Source organism: Leptonychotes weddellii, chromosome 9, assembly GCF_054177405.1.
Source record: "Leptonychotes weddellii isolate Sample4059 chromosome 9, ASM5417740v2, whole genome shotgun sequence".
Taxonomy (NCBI): domain Eukaryota; kingdom Metazoa; phylum Chordata; class Mammalia; order Carnivora; family Phocidae; genus Leptonychotes; species Leptonychotes weddellii.
Window position 1 is genome coordinate 36,521,567 of NC_138377.1, and position 19,184 is coordinate 36,540,750.

A 19,184-nucleotide genomic window follows, 5' to 3' on the forward strand; every position below is an offset into this window, starting at 1 on the left:
TCAAGATGTTATTTGCCATTTCTCTCTCATTCTCTCAACAAGTACACAGTGGAATTTTCCAAAACTTTCAAGACCCATGATGAAGTCATCACTCAGATAACATAAAATAGGTTTCGTTATTTTTTTAAATGAAAGAATAGTTAAAGTTTCTCCACTCTGATTCTAATCTAATTAATACATTACACAAACAGATTTCTTTGGGGTCTTCAATACTTAATAGGATCAAAGCATCCTGAAACAAAGAAGTTTGAGAACCCACTGGGCCAGACTATTTCATAGCTCTGTAGGGGTAGGAAAGTTAATTTGTAAAAAACACACAGCAGCAGTGTAATGGCCCTTATCTATAACAAAGCAAACAGATTTTGCCTGGTAGAAATACAACTGATTTACATACATGTAGGAAGAAAAAACATTAATTTTTATAGTCCTTTAGGATATTAACTAGTTTTGTATCTACTACGAATTTATTTCAGCATTTCTGCTTGTGGACAGGAAGATGGATCAATGGATGTACAGACAGAAGGATATATATCTTTTTTCAAATTTTTTTTTTTAATTTTATTTATTTGACACAGAGAGAGACAGCCAGAGAGGGAACACGAGGAGGGGCAGTGGGAGAGGGAGAAACAGGTTTCCCACAGAGCAGGGAGCCTGATACAGGGCTCGATCCTAGGACCCTGGGAACATGACCTGAGCCAAAGGTAGACACTTAATGACTGAGCCACCCAGGCGCCCCTCAAATTATCTTTTGAACTGGTACTAACATCTTACTGGTTCCTTCACTAATAAGTTAAATAAAATTGTTGATGTGTTTATTTTATAATTTTGAGAATCTTATTTTTTAACTCCAAAAATAATTCTTTAGCATCAACTATCCAGAAACAGATCAGTTTCTGCATGCAGGCCTTAACACTAATAAAAACAGACAACTCAATAATTAATAACCTTCTAAAACAGAAAGCACCAGGCCCAGATGGGTTCACTGGTGAATTCTACCAAACATTTAAGGAAAAAAATTATACCAATTCTCTATAATCTCTTTCAGAGAATTTAAGTAGAGTATTTCCTAACTCATTCTATTAAGCCAGAATTATGCTCATAGCAAAACCAGACAAATATATTACAAAAAAAAATTAGCAAATTGAACCCAAAAACATATAAGATGAATTATACACTACAGTCAAATGGGATTTATCCCAGGTATGCAAATCACATGATCATATTAACAGATGCAGGAGAAGTATTTGACAAAATCCAACACCCATTATGATTAAAACAAAAAACAAAAAACAAAAAACAATAAAAAAAACCTCTCTGTAAACTAGGAATAAAAAAGAACTTTCTCAATTTGATAAAGACTATCTATAAAAAACAAAACAAAACAAAAACCAGGTTGCAGGATACAAGGTTAATAATAAAAGTCAACTGCTTTTCAATATGCCAACAATGAAAGAGTGAAAAGTGACATTAAAAACAATACCAGTGACATTAGGCACCCCCCAAAATGAAATACTTAGGTAGAAGTCTAATAAAATATGTACACGACCTATATGAAGAAAATATAAAACTCTAATGAAGAAATCAAAGAACAAAATAGATGGAGAGAGAATCCATGTGCACGGATAAGACTCAATATTGTCAAGATGCCACTTCTCTCCAACTTACCACACCCATTTGTTTACATACTGTCTATGGCTATTTTTCCCGCAATAATGACAGGAACAGCATGGCCTACAAAGCTGAAAATATTTACTATCTGTCCCTTTATAGAAAAAGGTCTGTATCCCCTATTCTAAGTTATTATGGTCTAATTAAGCTGTTACTTATATCAACCCAATGCTATTTTTTCCTTCAAAACAAAATTTAAATTAGATAACCTCTTCTTTCTTTCAATGGCAGTCATATAAAATTGTTCTCCTAAAACAATATTAACTGTTGCATTTTTAAAAAATAAAATATTTCAATGATAAGAATTTTAAATATACATCATGTTCTTTGAGGACAAAGGATAGGTCTTTGGAGAGCCTACGGATAAATAATTAGCAAAGCCCTCCTACAAAAAAGCAATTATTTTATGATCTTCACAATTTTTAAAATCTGGTTATTTTCTGAAATTCAAAAATGAAATACCTTTCTCCTTAAGAATTTTTTTTTCCTTTTATGGAAGCTAGAACCCGATTTAACAAAAACACTAGGCCAAAAAACTAAGCAAATCTAAGTATCACTTAATGAATCTATAGGTTGTATATTTCCTATAAGAATTTAACCTGCATTAATTCATGCACTCTAAGTATATAACACTTAAACTGCTCTCAGTAATACGAGCCCAAAAAACCTAGCATACTTGCTCTACTCCCAAATATTTTTCTAAGTATCTATCCAAACATGAATCTAGTAAATTATCTATCTATACATTCCTTTCACTAAATAAGCTTTTCTACCGCTAGTGACCAGACAGGTCCATGGCATCAATTATTTTCATCTTAACTAATTTATAGGAAATGGATGAAAGAGAGAGAGGGATGTTGTACCATTAGATCTAGACTATGGGAAAATCTATAGGACAAATAACCCAGTTCTTTTCACAAGTATGTTGGAAAGAAAAATGTTGCACAGGATTTAGAGAGGCTTAAGGAATATTAAAACAAAAAACAAAACCTGCAATGTGTGAACCTTATTGGAATCTTGAGTTAACAAACCTTTTAAAAAGTGTAAATTTGAAAGCTGATGAGATGTCTGGTAATTTTAAAGAAATAATATAAATTATTTTATGTATGATAATGGTATTTTAGTTACATTTTTAAAGAGTTCTGATATTTTTGGATATAAATGCTAAAATATTTACAGGTGAAATTATAAGATGTCTGGAATTTGCTTTAAAATAATCTCAGAGTTGGGGCACCTGAGTGGCTCATTCAGTTGAGCATCCAACTCTTGATTTCAGCTTGGGTCATGATCTCAAGTTCGGGAGATCGACTACTGACTGCATACAGCTCCACACTGGGCCTGGAGCCTCCTTGAGATTCTCAATCAATCTCTCTCTCTCTCCCCCCAAAATAAATAAATAAATCTTTAAAAAAAAAAAAATCCCAGAGTTGATATAAAGTAGTTGGGGGCAAAAATTGAAAGATTCACCATGAATTGATCATTGATGAAGCTGTGGATATATGTAAAATTCTCATATTAGCTATATTAGTCATTCTACGTGGGTGTATGTGTGTAGGAAACTTTCAATAATAAAACATTTTTAAAATATCTTCATTTTCACTCTACTTGAAACAAGAAAAGTAGGAATGGAAAGCCATTAATCTGAGAGGGAGATATTTTAGGAAGACAGAAGGGGTCCAGAAGCATATTTGTGAGGTGTTATTTATTTCCCGGATTTTTGGATGTTCATCTTAATAATCATCAACAGTTAACTGGCGTAATTTCTGCTATCTGGTATGACAGGTAGCACTCCCCATTACCCTTTGAGAGTGGAACCTATGATTATGAGGAGACATCACTCTCATGGTTATGATACATTGGATGGTTAAAGGGAGATTATCTTGGGTGGGTCTGGCCTAATCAGGTAAGACCTTAATCTTCACCTTTTCTCTGGCTGATGGCAGAAAAGGAAGTCAGAGAAATGTGCTCCAGCTAGCCTGCAAGAAAGGAAACATGCATGTGTGAACTGCCAATGTGGGCCACGTGATATGAAATGTGGGTGGCCTCTAGGAGCTAAAAACAGTCCCTTGCTGACAGCTAGCTATCTTCAGTTCCTATGGTCACAAAGAAATAAATTCTGCCAACAACTATGGAGCATGGAAGAACCCATGAGCCCCAAATGAGAACTGCAGCCTTAGCTGACATGTGAATTTTAGCCTGCTGAGACCCTAAGCAGAGAACCTAGCCACAGCATGCCCAGACTTCTGACCTGGTGGGGTTTTAAACCACTAAATTTGTGGTAATTTGTTACATAGCAATAAAATTAATATGCCTGGATAAGCATCTGATACCCGAAGAGTACACCACAGTACCCCAAAGCTCACCTTCTGCACATGAGTTTATGATCCCATTGACACTAAGTGAGTACCTAAACCTTCAGCAATTTAACTTTTAATGCAGTGTTTCTCAAAGGATCATGAATCCAAATTTTAGAAACCCTGAGCTACATAATCCCTTATAAATGAAATATTCCTTATCCAACACACACAGCTTTACAGGCAAGATTACATACTTGAGTGCTTTTTACAGTGTGAAGGCTTCTACAGCAAAAAATCCTGCAAAATAATCATATGGAACAAGTTTAGGGCAAATTGTGACTAAGCCAAATGTATCACCAAAACCTTTAGCTTTTCATCACAGTAGGTATAAAACAGTACAAAGCTTTCTATCCTTTAATGCCCTAGCTCATGATTAGGAGGTGTGAAAAAAATAGGAGCCAGAGTTCATTTCTTTATAACAAGGTTTCCAATGTCTCAGGTGGTCCATAAATATTAAGGAATCATCACAACTATCCTTTCTCCATTTTATATATGTTATTTAGGGGAAAAAATTGAGATGTACATGAAGAAAAGAAATGGGAAAGTATGTCATGGGTATTATCCCTAAGGTCTAAAATTCTAAGGTTGCACTTAAGTAGGATTCTTTTTAGCCCTTTTTTTTAATTAACAGCTTTACTGAGATATAAAATTCATATGCCATAAAATTCATCCATTTAAAATGTACAGTGTAGTTGTTTTCTAGTATATTTACAAACTGTGCAACCATCACCATGATTTTTAGAACATTTTCATCACCCCTAAAAAGAAACCCTGTACTCTGTCTTTTTAACTGTCATTCTTTCTTTAATACCATGTAATGTTTCTCTAGTACCAGAAAACATTTGGTCACCTGAAACACAAAATCAACACCTGAGGAAGAACTGAGGGTAGAAGATTTGATCTACGGGCATAACAAATACTGGAAAAACTGTGATTTGGGATTGTAGAGTACTGCTTCTTATAACTGATGCTATGAACATTCCTTTGAAAACACGGACATGATCCAAATACACAAAACATGAAACTACTTGCCAGTGAACGCAAAAAAATCTTTCATTGGAGAGACTTCCCCTACTGCACAATGTAACTTGCTTATATCAGAAGCTGAAGACGGAGGATGATCTGGGCTTTATTTAAGTAAGACAAGTGTTCTGTATTCCAAAGGCAAAAATCTGGAATTTAAAACAGCATTCTTAAATGTTCACACCCAACATTAAAACATATTTACAAGCCAAATGAATAAATGAATGAATGAATATTTTAAGGTGTTGCTTCCATGGCTTATGAGATGGTCCATAAAATGCTCTGTATATTTCCCCCTGAAACTTAGCTATTCCCTTGCCTCTGCTATGCTTGACAGAAATCTGGATCTGAAATTCTAAGTAGAATCCAAGTAAAGGGAGCCATTTTATTCTATTTTCCACCTTTGGTAGTTATAACTCTGGGACTTTGTAGTCTGGGCTCCACCATGGCACATGGCATAGACTAAGGAAAGAAACTTGTAACAAACAAATCCACCCTCTGTTTATGAAGCCAGAAGAGCCTAATGAGAAACTCACTGAGTGAAACATAGCTGTGGATTTTTCTAGAATAGAACCTAGTAAAGCATTTACTACTACCACCCTTCCACCCACTTTATCTCAAAGGCACTCCTGGTGTTTGCCATTTGTAATGGGGTAGTTTGTTTCCTGTTCTTTTAAACAATAGGTCAATGTGCAAGTTGAATCTCCTAGGGAATCATCTTGAAAAGAAGGTAATGTCTCAAATTTTTCAGATCTTTTGCTCATCCACTTGTTTTCAGTCCTGGCTAATTATCAGAATTACCTGGGGAGCTTTAAGATTAGGTCCAAACCCAGACATCTACTAAACCAGAATCCTGATACGTCTCCTTTTTATATCCACCACAGAGGATATTCTGACTCCCATGCAGGGCAGAGAACCAACAAACAGCCTTCAGTAAGAGGCATGGACCCCTTTAGAAGTCCCACCTAACCCTCTGACAAGGGACTTTGGCTTCTGTTTTAACTGAAAACTGTGTGCTTCCCGAAGCATTATCTTTGCATTAGGTGCTCAAGACCTGAGCTTGGGTTTGTTAATTAAAACTTCATAACATTCCCCTTATGTACACTGAAAATCTTACCAATGTTTTTCTGAGAGCCAATTTTGAGTGTTGCCAAAGCCCAAGTTTTAGATTCCATTTTTAAAGACATTCTTGGTTGAGGAAGAGGGGAAAAAAATGAAATATTACTCTGTTAATCTTTTTCAGAGCTCTTCCCACACTGCTAATGTGAGATAAGCTGTCATTTTTAAAGGTTGAAGCCCCCCTCCCCTTTTCTAAGCATTTTGGCCTTTGACAATAATGACAGAGCCAACCTTTTCTTTCCCCAAAGCCTCATCTTCCTTATCCACAGATAACATTACTGACCAATCAACACAGGCCATGGGCTTCAAAGTTGTTTACCCACGAGCTCTGGTGGGCTTGCCCTGACCCAGCATCAGTGTCTCACGGAGTCCCCTGTTGTGACCAAGAATATGTCCTTAAAATGTGGCTGGCCTCCCAGGCAGTGGTCATGGAAGAATGGAGAAATGACCTCACAGGGTCTAATCCACTGACCTTTACTTTGCTCTCACCAACTGCCCAAATAAATAAAAACAGCAGGGTTGCTCAGTTTCCCAGATGAATTCCAATTTATCCCTAAATATCCAAGCCGTATCTAATGTTTAAAGTTCTCAGGCTATCCAAAATCTGTCAGCTGGCTCTCAACCAAGGCCAATTTTGCCCCTCTGGGGACATTTGGCAATGTCTGGGGACGGTTTTGGTTGTAAAACGGGGGGAAAGGTTGCTACTGGTATCTAGTAGGTAGAGGCCAAGGATGCTGCTAAACATCCTACACTACACAATACAGCCCCCTACAACGAAGAATTACCCTGTCCCAAATGCCAATAACACTGAAGTGGAAGAGCCCTGGATTGGGTCATTTGCCAGCCCACTGGTTTGAAGAGACTTCCATTACAATTTTAATTTATTTTAAAATAGGGATCGCAAACTCAAACGCCTTCAAGGTCCAAGGAGATAAAGAAATACCACATAAAGTGGCTGTGTATGAGGCACTAGGGTGTGGTGGGGTCTGTGCCAAATCAGAGTGTAAATGCTCCCTAAAATCATTTTTTAAAAATAACACTGTGTTTGGGCGCCTGGGTGGCTCAGTTGGTTAAGCGACTGCCTTCGGCTCAGGTCATGATCCTGGAGTCCCGGGATCGAGTCCCGCATCGGGCTCCCTGCTCGGCAGGGAGTCTGCTTCTCCCGCTGACCCTCCCCCCTCTCATGTGCTCTCTCTCATTCTCTCTCTCTCAAATAAATAAATAAAATCTTTAAAAAAAAAAAATAACACTGTGTTAGCCAAACAAAACATGACAGCTGGCTACCACCCCGTGTACCACTGGTAGTCAAACTCTGGCTTAAAGAGTTTATCAATTTAAACAGAATTGGACGATCACCCCAAAACACTGTCCAGCCTCATCCCTTACATCCTGTGAAATTTCCTGAGCGCCGGGACTGGGGAACATAACCAGACACTGTTCAATTAAGAACAGACTAGGGATCAGATTTTAAGGGTTTCGCTTCGGCATCTCAGATACATAGTGCTAAGAGCAGGGGCCAAGGTTAACGCTGAGGGTGAAAAAAATGGCATCCTCCTCTTCCTGATTTCCATCCTAGGGACACCCAGTGGGCATTACATCAATACGACACAATGCCATACAAGTATGGTCGTTATTTTATGACACCATGCTCACAAAATGTTGTAATTTTCACATCATCTCACAGACGAGGAAACAGGGGCCGAAGAGTTTGAGGTGAATTGCTAAGATTACCCACATCTGAACCTAAAATTAACTGGTGTTTCTTTTTTCTCTGTGCAATTACATCACATCACAACAACCAAAAGGTGAAAAGATTTCATTTTAAGGTGTCAAACATTCATGACTAAACTCTCTACCAACAGAAATAAGTTATACATAAATGTTGAATTTAAACCTACTCATCACCATCCTCTTTTCCCATCAGAAAAACATTAACATGTTGGCCCCAAGTCACTGTTTTAAGATCTCTTTTCCACATAACGGAAGAATTAAAAACAGGTTAAGTATCTCCAGCCCTCCTTCAGATCAGGCTGCAGAGAGGAAAGCCAAGTCAGCAAATGGAACACAAGAAGAAGGAAGCCGGATCGGATCTGAATATCCCCGTGTGTATGCATGCTTTCTGCTGGAGGAATTCCTGGCCTGAAGAGGCAGTATAAACAAACGCAATCCAGAGGGAAACAAATGATAAGATAAGTGAGACCCAATAACCCCCTCTGTCCTCCAGTCCACCTACTTTCCCCAACTTATTCCAGCAGAAAAACAATCTAGCTTGGGAGGATTAAAATGTAAGCAGCCCCCTCTCTGCTACCACATAGCTCCCTATTCTTCATTAGGAGGTTAAGGGGGAAGAGAGGCTCCTTTGTGAGGTCAGTGGTTGTGGTCCCCCTCACGTGAAACCTGGCAGACTGGGGACAATCTTCTCCTTTGCCCAGAGGGAGGCTATGAGTGCAGACCTGACAAGGAGGCAGTTCACAGCTCCTCCAGACTCAAGTTACAATTCAAGGAGTATAGTAGGAAAAGATGGAGTACGTTAGAAAGATAGCTTCAGTCACAGCCTGAAAAGAAACTGGGTCAAACTAAAAATAGTATATATATATTTTTTTATATAAACCAATCCCTTAGCAGAAAATGTCATAGGCAAGGCAGTTTCTTGCCACAGTTCCTGGAACTTCTGTAGTGTCACCTGCACATGGATTGTCAAGCCCTAAATGGATCATAGAGGTTTTCCAGTCCAATCCAATCTCCATCCTTGATTTTTAAAATGCAAAAGTATAATAACAGGCCTTTCATTTAACGTTCTGAACATGATGCAGTCTCAACCATCACCTTCAATTCCAGCCCAATTCATTCCACGCTGTCTCTGACTTTCTGCTCAAATTACCCCTGAGAACTGAGTAATTGCCGGGGGAGGGGTGCACCTCTCATGCAAACAAGACTGCCACACACAAACAGAATGGGAAATAAACAGAAATGTTATTGTTGTTTCTTTTGCCACCATCATCCTAAATCAAATAACCACTAATAATGGGGTGCATTTAAAAAATAAATCCAAAGTCACTTACCTTGGATGAAACCATATGACATTTTCTGTATCCACAATTTCACCAACTTTGAAGAGTAGGGAGTGTAGCAAGGACCTTCAAATGTTTTGTCTGCTTCATTTCTTTAACTTTTTAGAGTATTTTTGGTAATAAATTCTCAGGATTTAGAAGGGCCCTTAGTCTAATCCTCTTATTGCAGAAAAGAAGTTGTGATTATATATATACATACATACAATGAAATATTACTCGGCCATCAAAAAGAATGAAATCTTGCCATGTGCAACAACATGGATGGAACCAGAGGGTATTATGCTGAGTGCTATAAGTCAGTCAGAGAAAGACAAATGTCATATATTTTCACTCATATGTGAAATTTAAGAAACAAAACAGATGAACATAGGGGAAGGAAAGGAAAAATAAAACAAAAACAGACAGAAAGGCAAACCATAAGTGATTCTTTATACAGATAATAAACTGAGGGTTGCCCGAGGGGAGGTGGGTGGGGCGGGGTGGGCTAAATGGATGATGGGCATTAAAGAGAGCAATTGTTGGGATGAACACTGGGTGTTATAAGTAATGATGAATCACTAAATTCTACCCCTAAAACCAATACTACACTATATGTTAACTAACTTTAAATTTTTTTAAAAAGGCAAAAAAAAGAACTACAGGTTCTAATTTAATTCATGTCTTAACATTTCACTGCTCAGTTTTACCAAATCTCTGTGAAACAAATACAAATTTAGACACAAGAACAATCTAACTGACCTGGTGAATGACTTTGACCACCATCCTTCCCTTTTCTTCTAGGATGCAAATCTGCGGAGGTTTTATGGAAGAATAGCAAAGCCAAGAAATGGCACCAAAACATCCACTAATGATTTGTCACATCCCCAAGAAACAGAAACAACCAAGGCTATGGGGCTTTGGCAAAGTTTTAGGAAGCTGCTCTTAGTTCTCACTCACTCTTCATAGGACACCTGTCAGAAGCATATAGTTCCTTGGCAAAGTGCTGGCAAAGCCTTGCCTCTAACTTAACGGGGTCTGAAAAAACTAAGATCCCCATCAGTTCATTTTGTAATATGGCACCATCTTTTGCCATTCTGGTGACAGCTATGCGTTAACATATCCACAATGTACTGTCTAGTCTACTTTGTTGCCAAAAGCACGATGAATTTTTAAAAAAGGGAGGGGGGCACCTGGATGGCTCAGTCAGTAGAGCATGCAACTTTTTCTCTTTTTAAAGATTTATTTATTTGAGACAGAGAAAGAAGGAGAGCGAGTGCGAGCAGTGGGGGGCAGCGAGACAAAAGAGAGACTCTGACACAGAGCTTGACACAGGGTGATCTCAGGACCCTGGGATCATGACCTGAACCAAAATCAAGAGTGCAACACTTAACTGACTGAGCCACCCAGGTGCCCCTGAGTATGGGACTCTTAATCTCAGGGTTCCAAGTTCAAGCCCCACCTTAGGTACAGAGCCTACTTTAAAAAAAAAAAAAAAAACTAAATTAAATTTTAAAAAGTTAAAAAAAAAAAGGTTGATTAAAATTACAGTAGTTTGTGGCTCCAAAACAAGGCAAAACTAACCCATGGCCTTGATCTGGTTTGTACATCACTACCAAACTGAGCTTAGCCAAAAAGCAGAATATAAGAATCCATTTCAAAAAACAAAAGATGGGCATCTCTATTGCCCAGACAATGCCCAAAGCTGGGATCTGGGCTATCTACTCTTGGAAGCCTGAATTCAGAAAGCCCATCAGATGGGCAATGTTTGCCAACTACACAGAAGACTTTCCCCCCCCCCCCCCCAGCCCCCAGAAATGAAAAGGACAAAGACTAGTTTAACAGTTGACCCTAATTATGTACCTGTCAGAATACAAGGTACCTTCAATTCTAATCCTGGTGCAATTTATAGAACAGAATGAACTCAGGTTATTACTAAAGGTGACTGACATACTCAGGAAGTGTAACAAGATGAATAATAAAAAAAAAAGTTTCTGAAATCAATGTCTGTTGAATGAATATTATGTTTGAGTAGCCAAATTGCTAATAAGCCCTTTGTTTTCATTTTCTCTTCCTGGCAATATATTGTTAGGGCATAACTTTCCTATTATTTCCCTAAATGACACAGTTTGAGTTTTACTCAATTGTCTTCATTAAATATTGTCAAAGTGGCACAATACCCTCTTTAAGCCAAAAGGAAAAGATCTATTGTAAGTCAGGAAATCGTACCAACTACACTGGAAACTGAACCTGCTTCCCTTGGTTTCCACATTTAATCACAATAGTGGCTATGGTTTAGAAGAACTGCAATCGTATATTTGATACCAAATTTGCTCCACTGTAAAAATAAATAAAAGTCTCCCTTCTGAGGTGAGCAATAAAAAAGCTTATTTTAATATCTAAGGATAACCCAATATTAGATTACATGTTTGACTACTACTCAAGTTCTCATTATTTCCCTTTCAAAAGAGCTTTCACAATTTATGTTAAAAGACAACAAGGAGGAGGGAAGCTCAGAAGTTATGGGAGTCACAGGCTTCTGTGGCTCTGTTCTGGGTGAGCAGGGTTTTTTTTCAGATAAGACATTCAACCTATTGAAAAGTTATCTCAGTTAACAAATACAGTCTAATGCTGGACAGGCTCCAAATGGATTTAGAGATGGCATATAAGAGCATTTCTTTTTTTTTTTTCAAATAATTTGCCTATCACCCACATAGCCAAAAGGAGGGAGTTCAAAAGTAGTATCATCCAAATACACAAATGCAACATTTTTAATCTCATGCAACATTTGCTGCTCCAGAAAGTCAGACTTTAAGGAACCATTAACTGAAGAAGCATTTTTACTCTCAATTGGCCCAGCACTTACTGCCCCAGCACTGTTTCAGAATTGAGATACAAAGGAAGTTGTGATCCCCCCTAACTCGATGGAGAGAAAAGAATGTACCACATAGGAAAACCAGAGACAAAGCAATCATGTGGGTGTAAAGAACTAGGCTGCCTGGCTCCCTAACCTAGTCTGCCACTGACCAGTTGCATGACCAGAGCTAGGCAAGTTCCTTAACTTCTTCATGCCTCAGTTTCTTCATTTGTAAAATAGTGATGATAGTACTCAACTCATAGAGCTGTTAGAGGAATCAACGGTTAAGCCCATGTAAAATATTAGGCAGGACCCGGCACAAGGGTCCTTGACTATTGCATCGTACCTTGACTATCAGCATCATGCTGGGTAAGTTCTGTGGTCAGGCTAAGGGCTCTAAGGAGGAAGGAGCAGAGGGGGTCAGTAAAAGCTGAAGCAGGGAAGGGTTCCTGGAATCTGTGGAATCTCCTCAAGATGGATCTGAGAGCACAAGGAGAATTTAGAACCTCAGAGGAGCACCCATTCCAAATGAGGGAAGCCATTACTGCAGAAAGTCACAGATGGTTATAAAAACCAGGAGTGCTTAAACATCAACAAGGAAAATAAAGGTCACCAAAGCTGAGTATGTATTTGGTAACCTCAGATTAACTGCAGGGGAGGGGGGACGCAGGGAGAGGCCTCCATATACTTGCTGCAGTGCTCATGGATTAATTAGTGTTTAACTAATTTTTAGACCTGGGTGCTATGAATGCAAACTCACTTTGAAATACTCAGTTCCCTCCTCCTGGAACAGTGGAAAGGATGCCAGAAAATGAAAAGGCAAACTTTTTCTTTTTCCTGCAAAAACAGCCTGCTAGAGTGGAATATAGGTCACCAAAATCAACTTGCATCTCATCTGCATCTGTCCCTTTCAGTGGGGGTACTAAGTGGTGGCTTGGAGGAACCAGAGGGGCAGGGAGGCACTTCAGATCTCTAGCAGCTGCCCTCAGCCACTCTAAACACAATCTACAGAAAAAGACAGTATACTTGCTAAGCGAATATAACCTCAAAGGAGGTATCCTCCACCCCAGCCTGCTCCACCGACCAGATGATACCCCCAAGCCACATAGAGAAACTGCCCTCCTTATCGATTTCTTAACAGTACCTATGCAATCAGTTACCTCTAAACAGCTCTCGGGAAAATCACCAAGAACAGATTCTGTGAGTGTTTAGGATACATACTCACTTGGAAGATTTCCTCCATTACCAAGTTAGAAATCGTAATGCCAAAATAAGTGACAGTAGTCCACATCCCTTATTCGGAGAAGAAAAAAATTCACAGAATAGAAAAACTTCCGTTTTGACTGTGCCCTCTCTAGAATTTAAACGAGTTTGCTAACCTAAATTGGCAAAGTTGCTTTGTTTCCTGCAATAGAAGGAGAGCCTTAAAACTTGGAAATACCAGGAGCATGAGATGAAGCCAGGGAGGGCCCCACAGAAGTTACAAGCTCTGTGATTATTTTCCTGAACCAAACACCTAAGGCTCTCAGTGGTACCAAGCTTTGTTGGAAAGCTTGTTTCCCCTGATCCAACAGCTGTAACTTTTTAAGTGATTTCACAGAAGACCTCAAGATTCTCAAGCCAAAGCCACTCTTTATAACATCCCCAAAATATTTACACAATGAAACACTTTCAATCTTAACCTCGTTTTGTTTGTAAACACCTTATTTGTTCTGATGACCACAGTACCAACACTAAAAGCAGCCTTTTAAACAAAGTAGCTCAAATAAAACCACACACAGACACACAGGCATTCTTAACACCCAGAGCCTATCCACAGAGCAAGAAAGCCAGGATTCAAATTCCTTGGCACCTACTCACTAAGCTCCTGTAAGCACCACCCAAGGACATGACCCACTGCACTCTCGCTAGTATCGCACCTCCTTACTAATTTATACTTCTAAAAACCCACAGAATCTGACTACTGATAACGGAATGTTACAAATATTGGACAAATGTTTCCTACCCCCATTTCTTCTCTCACATTAGCCACATGGGACAACTGATCCTGTTTTTGGGTAAACTCCACCCCAGATGAGAGAGCCATTGCCCACCTCCTCTACCCAACTGGTGCCTCAGGTACCAGAGGTGGCCTGGCAAAAGCCTCTAGTTATCTTTCCCTTGGTGTGTCTGTGTGTGCCTGTGTGTGCCTGTGTGTGTGTCTCTTCTGTCATACACCTCCTGGGAAAGTTATCTGGGTCAAGGATAGTACAAGAGAAATCTAGAAATACAGAAGTATCTGCTTTGGGGTAGTAAGAATTGTATTAAGAACTGTAACAAGAATTTTAAGAAAAAAAAAGTCTAAGTGAGTGAATGTATTCCAAAAACAAATGATTACAAGGGCGCCTGGGTGGCTCAGTCGTTGGGCGTCTGCCTTCAGCTCGGGTCATGATCCCAGGGTCCTGGGATCGAGCCCCACATCGGGCTCCCTGCTCAGCGGGAAGCCTGCTTCTCCCTCTCCCACTCCCCCTGCTTGTGTTCCCTCTCTCGCTGTCTCTCTCTCTGTCAAAAAACAAATAAAATCTTAAAAAAAAACAACAACAAATAATTACAAAATACATCTATTTCAAACACACGGGAGGCCTTTTATACTTCAAGTTATGTACTACATGGGAGTTTTCATTTATGCTGAGATGAAACTACTTCACAGAAAGCTACAGGAATATTACAACTGATGCCAGAACTATCAATGGAAAGAATGCAATCTTGAATCTCCAATCATGGTTCTACTATTGACTCAACAAATATTTATTAAATACCTGCCAGTGATCAAACACTAATTGCTAGAGAGACAGGGAAGGACAAGACAAAGACCCTGCCCTCAAAGACCTTAGGGGAGTGGAAAAAAAAAAGCCACACATTAGAACTGTCAGAATTATAGAGACACAAGAAAAATTGATTAATTGAAGGAGATTTTCAGTCAATGATAAGTTCTAGGACAAAAACAAAGAGTGAGTGACAATTTCTGATTCTGTTTCCTCATGAGGATGTAAACACCTACTTAAAACAAGATGATGATTGTCAACCGCCTGGCACTCAGCATCCCCAAGCATTTACCTGAGCACAAATGCACATGCATAGACACTCACAGATATAGCCTTTTCCCCCTTAACTGCAATATCTGTGATAATCCACCTTGGTATGTAATAAAAGTAGAAGGTAAACAAAATATTTGTGTAATTCAATTATACTTAATGCAATTAAATTACAAATAACTGCATTCATCAAGAATCTATAAAAAAGCAAAACCTAAACAATTCTAAGACACAAGGATAAATAGAAGTCCAGATAGAGGGATAATACTAGTAATATAGGGGCGCCTGGGTGGCTCAGTCGTTAAGCGTCCGCCTTGGGCTCAGGTCTTGATCCCAGGACTGCCTTGGGCTCAGGTCTTGATCCCAGGGTCCTGGGATCGAGCCCCGAATCGGGCTCCCTGCTGGGCGGGAAGCCTGCTTCTCCCTCTCCCACTCCCCCTGCTTGTGTTCCCTTTCTCGCTGTGTCTCTCTGTGTCAAATAAATAAACAAAATCTTTTTAAAAAATGTTTAAAAAAAAAAGAAATGTTATTATAAAGAGTAATATGGCTGCCTTGCCCACTTTGAAGGACTGCCATGAGGAGCCAGGCTATTTTGCCAGTCAAAGCATACAAGTAATATTAACCCAAAGAGATATTAACCCAAAGCCACAGTGTCAGAAGCTGAATTTAACTCATCTTCAGATTATCTTGAGAAAAGACAATGACCAAGTCCTTGTAGAGTCACAAGATTCTATACCGCGAATCAACTTTGGGAAACGCTCTCTATCCCTCCCCCACATTACTACTGACCAAGGTCCCCTGAGGTAAAAGGTTAACCCCAGGGTGGGGTAACCAGCAACGACAGAGTCCCAGCAGGACCCAGGCCTCCTAGATCCCTGCCCAATCTGCTTCATTCTCAAGGACCTGCATCCCTCAGGCAGGTGGCGGGCTTTTAGATTTTATGAGAACCACAAGGGATGATACTGACTTCCATAATTCAATTTCAGTCATTAATTGTCCCTATAAACTTTCAGAGAGCTGCACCTAGAGCAAATTGAGGCCCTTTACTGGTGGCCAGAGAGCTCTCTTCATGCAAAACAGAGGACACGCCCTCCTTGAGAAAGCTGCCTCTAACACTGTCAGGTATGTTATTAGGAACAGTATGCATCTAGCCTGAAAGGCAAAGATCATTCCATTGTAGTTTTCAGAGCTTGCCTCAGGAAAAAGGCTCCAAACTATTACTTCCGGAGAGGGGGAGAGTTCAGGTACGGGCACACGAGAGGAAAAGGGGTCATGAACTGTGTCCAAGCTACTTCTAGGAGAATGGCGAGAGGCCTGGGCCGTGAAACGGGTGAAGGAGAGAGCAGCTGGGCCCGGAACGAGCATTTGACCACACCTACTGGCCACGCCCTCCCAGCTGCCCGCAGAGCCACATCGAATTGAAACAGCAGTGGGAGCAGTTAAGATTCCGACGACAGGAGTCGCCATGGCAACGGGATTCATCTTGCAGACAAACTCCGCTTCAATTCACTAGGTCCTTCTCCAGGCTCAAGCAACTACCAACTCAATGAGAGCAAAACGGTCACGGGTAGCATTTGCTCTTGTTGATGCTCTCCTGCTGGTGGAGATGGGGTGGGGGACCGAGTTGGAGGAAAGAAAGCGTAGGTATCTCTTCCTGGGCCCACTAAAATATTTGGGGGGGGGGGTGGTGAGGGAACACAACACCCCAACGCCAGGCCGTGAGCAACTTGATAAGAGCCATTCGCAGGGTTTGATGAATGAATGAGTATACGAAAGAATAAGAGTGCTAGGGAAAGGAAATCCAGAGGACTTTATAGAGTTCTCGGGCCTCGAGCGCGTCTCAAGTACAAGGGCAAGCCCATCACGAGCGGTTGGATTTTCGACACCAGCTGGTTCCTATTGCCCAGCCCTCCTGCCTCACAGCGAGCCTTATCATCTGATTATTCGACACCCCGCACCGCCTTACCACCTCCCAGCCCAGGGCTCCGGGCAGATGCTTCGCCCCCGCTCAGGTGCTCTTTGTGGAGGGAGCAATCAGAGCAGGGGGAACCAAGATGCACCTTTCCCAGGCAGAGAGGCGGGAGCGCTCTGCGGCGCCTCAAACCCGCTCCGCAGGCGGCGCAGCCTCCACTCACTGCTGTCCGCCAACACCCCCATGCTCCTTCCGCAGCGCGGGTTTCCCTCGTCTCCTGTGAGACCTTTAGCTTCCAACTTTCTTGGAATTACAGTCACCCCGTCCCTTTCGAATAAAGCTTGAAGTGAGGGCTGCAAGGATGTTTGGGGTTCTGCTCGGACGCGGGCCGGCGGCTAAACGAGTCCCTCCTTCCCTGTCGCCACCTCCGAGTCCACCACGCCTGCCTCGGAGCCTCCCGGACCAGCAGCTCCCTACCGCGGCAGGGCCCCCAGCCGAGGCCACGACGCCCCGGCACCCCAACGCCGCAGCCTCGGGAGCCCACAGCAAGGCGGCGAGTGGTACCCTGCCTGCTCTTTTGGCATCCTAGCGCCTCAGAAAGAAAGGAGGGAGGGACCCCTGTCCTCGGGGGCGCCTTCCTCCGGGCTCGCCTTGCTTTTCGCCGCGCTTGCAGCCATTTTCCCAAACCCAGCTTGGCAGCCGGGAGCTGTCTAGGTCCCTTTCCCACCCATACCCAACCTGAAGGACGGGTTTAATATTTACCTACTGGCCCTGGGGCTCAGGAAAGGCAGCGGGAGGGCGAGCCGCGAACCCAGCGCCGGGCCCGAAGAAGCGCGCCCACCCCGGCGCCACCGCGCGGTGCTACTTAATGAATGAGTGCGGCGGGCGAGGCGGCACGTCCCCCTTACCTGAGCAGCCCCTGCATGCTGGAAAGGCGGCTCTGCACTCCGGGTACAATGGGATCCGGTTAAACAGTTTCCTTCACAGCCGCTCGTAGGTTACCAACTCGCAGGTGACATCACCCTCTCCTCGCCTGATAGGATACAATGTGGCGCCCACTGCGCATGGACTCCCCAGCCGGGCCCGCACACCCCTGGGAGTTGTAGTCTGGGTCTCCCAAGCACAGACGGGTAGCTACGCTAACTGGGGTTCGAAGAACTACACTTCCCGAAATATTCCTCGGCCGCTTCGTCCCCTCCCTTTGGTCCCGCCCCCGCTGGGACCCGCCCCCTCCCCGCCCTCCAGCCTTGCAGTGTTAGCGGTGGTCGTTCAAGAAGCCGAGCTGCGGACAGCGCGGGCGGGGGATGTGGGGGGAGGGCACCCTGCGGTCGTGCCCTTTGACTTGACCTCCACTCTGCCCAGTGCGGGCTCTGAGGGCCACCAGGGGTCCGGCGCTGGTGCGCACGGGCCAGGCAGTTCTGATCAACCCGGCTCTTGGCCCCAGCTGGAAAGAGAAGATTAAGCCTTTCACTGCCGTCCTTGCGCGTAGAAACTAATTAATAGGACGCACTGGTTTCTGGGTTAAAAGCCGCCCTGGAATTCCCCCACGTCCCCGAGGATGAGGCGATGCCGGCCCCGAAGAAGAGAAATCCCTGTGTGCCCCACTTAGTACAATTCATCTTTCTGTCCTCTTTCCTTCTTCCATTTAACGGAGTCCGGGTGACCAACCAGAACGCAGGGAACAGCTTAGTTGGCTGAGCTGACAGAATAACGGAGGCTGTCACTAGTAAAAAGGCGGCGTAACAGGCAGTCGCTGCAACCCTCCATCAGGGAGCCTGCTGCTGCTGCAGAGATAGTACTATCGCGCAGCCATGCTTTTGTTCTTCCCTGCAGCTGACTTCCCGCCCTGACGCTCTCAACTCCCAGGAAGACGACGTCCTTGTCTGAAGTTTTAATAAACGACACATATGTATACGTGTACTTTTAAATCCACAACACTCTCCCCTCATTTCCCATACCTTTCTCTCAAGTATTTTTTTAAATGACCTAAACCAAGCAACATCGTGCTGTTCGAGAATGCTGTGATCTTAATACAGTCAAATGTTGAGTTAAAGGTAAGCAAAAGGTGTGTAGCAGAGTTCTGACCCTTTAGGAAGATTTTATTTTCGTATGTAAAATTTTACCGTG

At 42.0% G+C, this 19,184-nt stretch overlaps 1 protein-coding gene across 3 annotated transcripts in view; it reads right to left on the reverse strand.

The window, feature by feature from the left end:
• The window catches only part of DAAM1 (dishevelled associated activator of morphogenesis 1), a 133,918-nt gene extending 115,797 nt beyond the window's left edge, over positions 1–18,121 (reverse strand). The window contains exon 1 of one of the 3 annotated variants that reach the window (XM_081830437.1): positions 17,820–17,932. The gene's annotated coding sequence lies outside the window, so the exon portion shown is untranslated. Of the gene's footprint in view, positions 1–17,819; positions 17,933–17,965 lie in introns of those variants that run through there. The other 2 variants (XM_081830436.1, XM_081830435.1) reach the window with 2 other exon arrangements.
• Between the last annotated feature and the right edge of the window lie 1,063 nt (positions 18,122–19,184).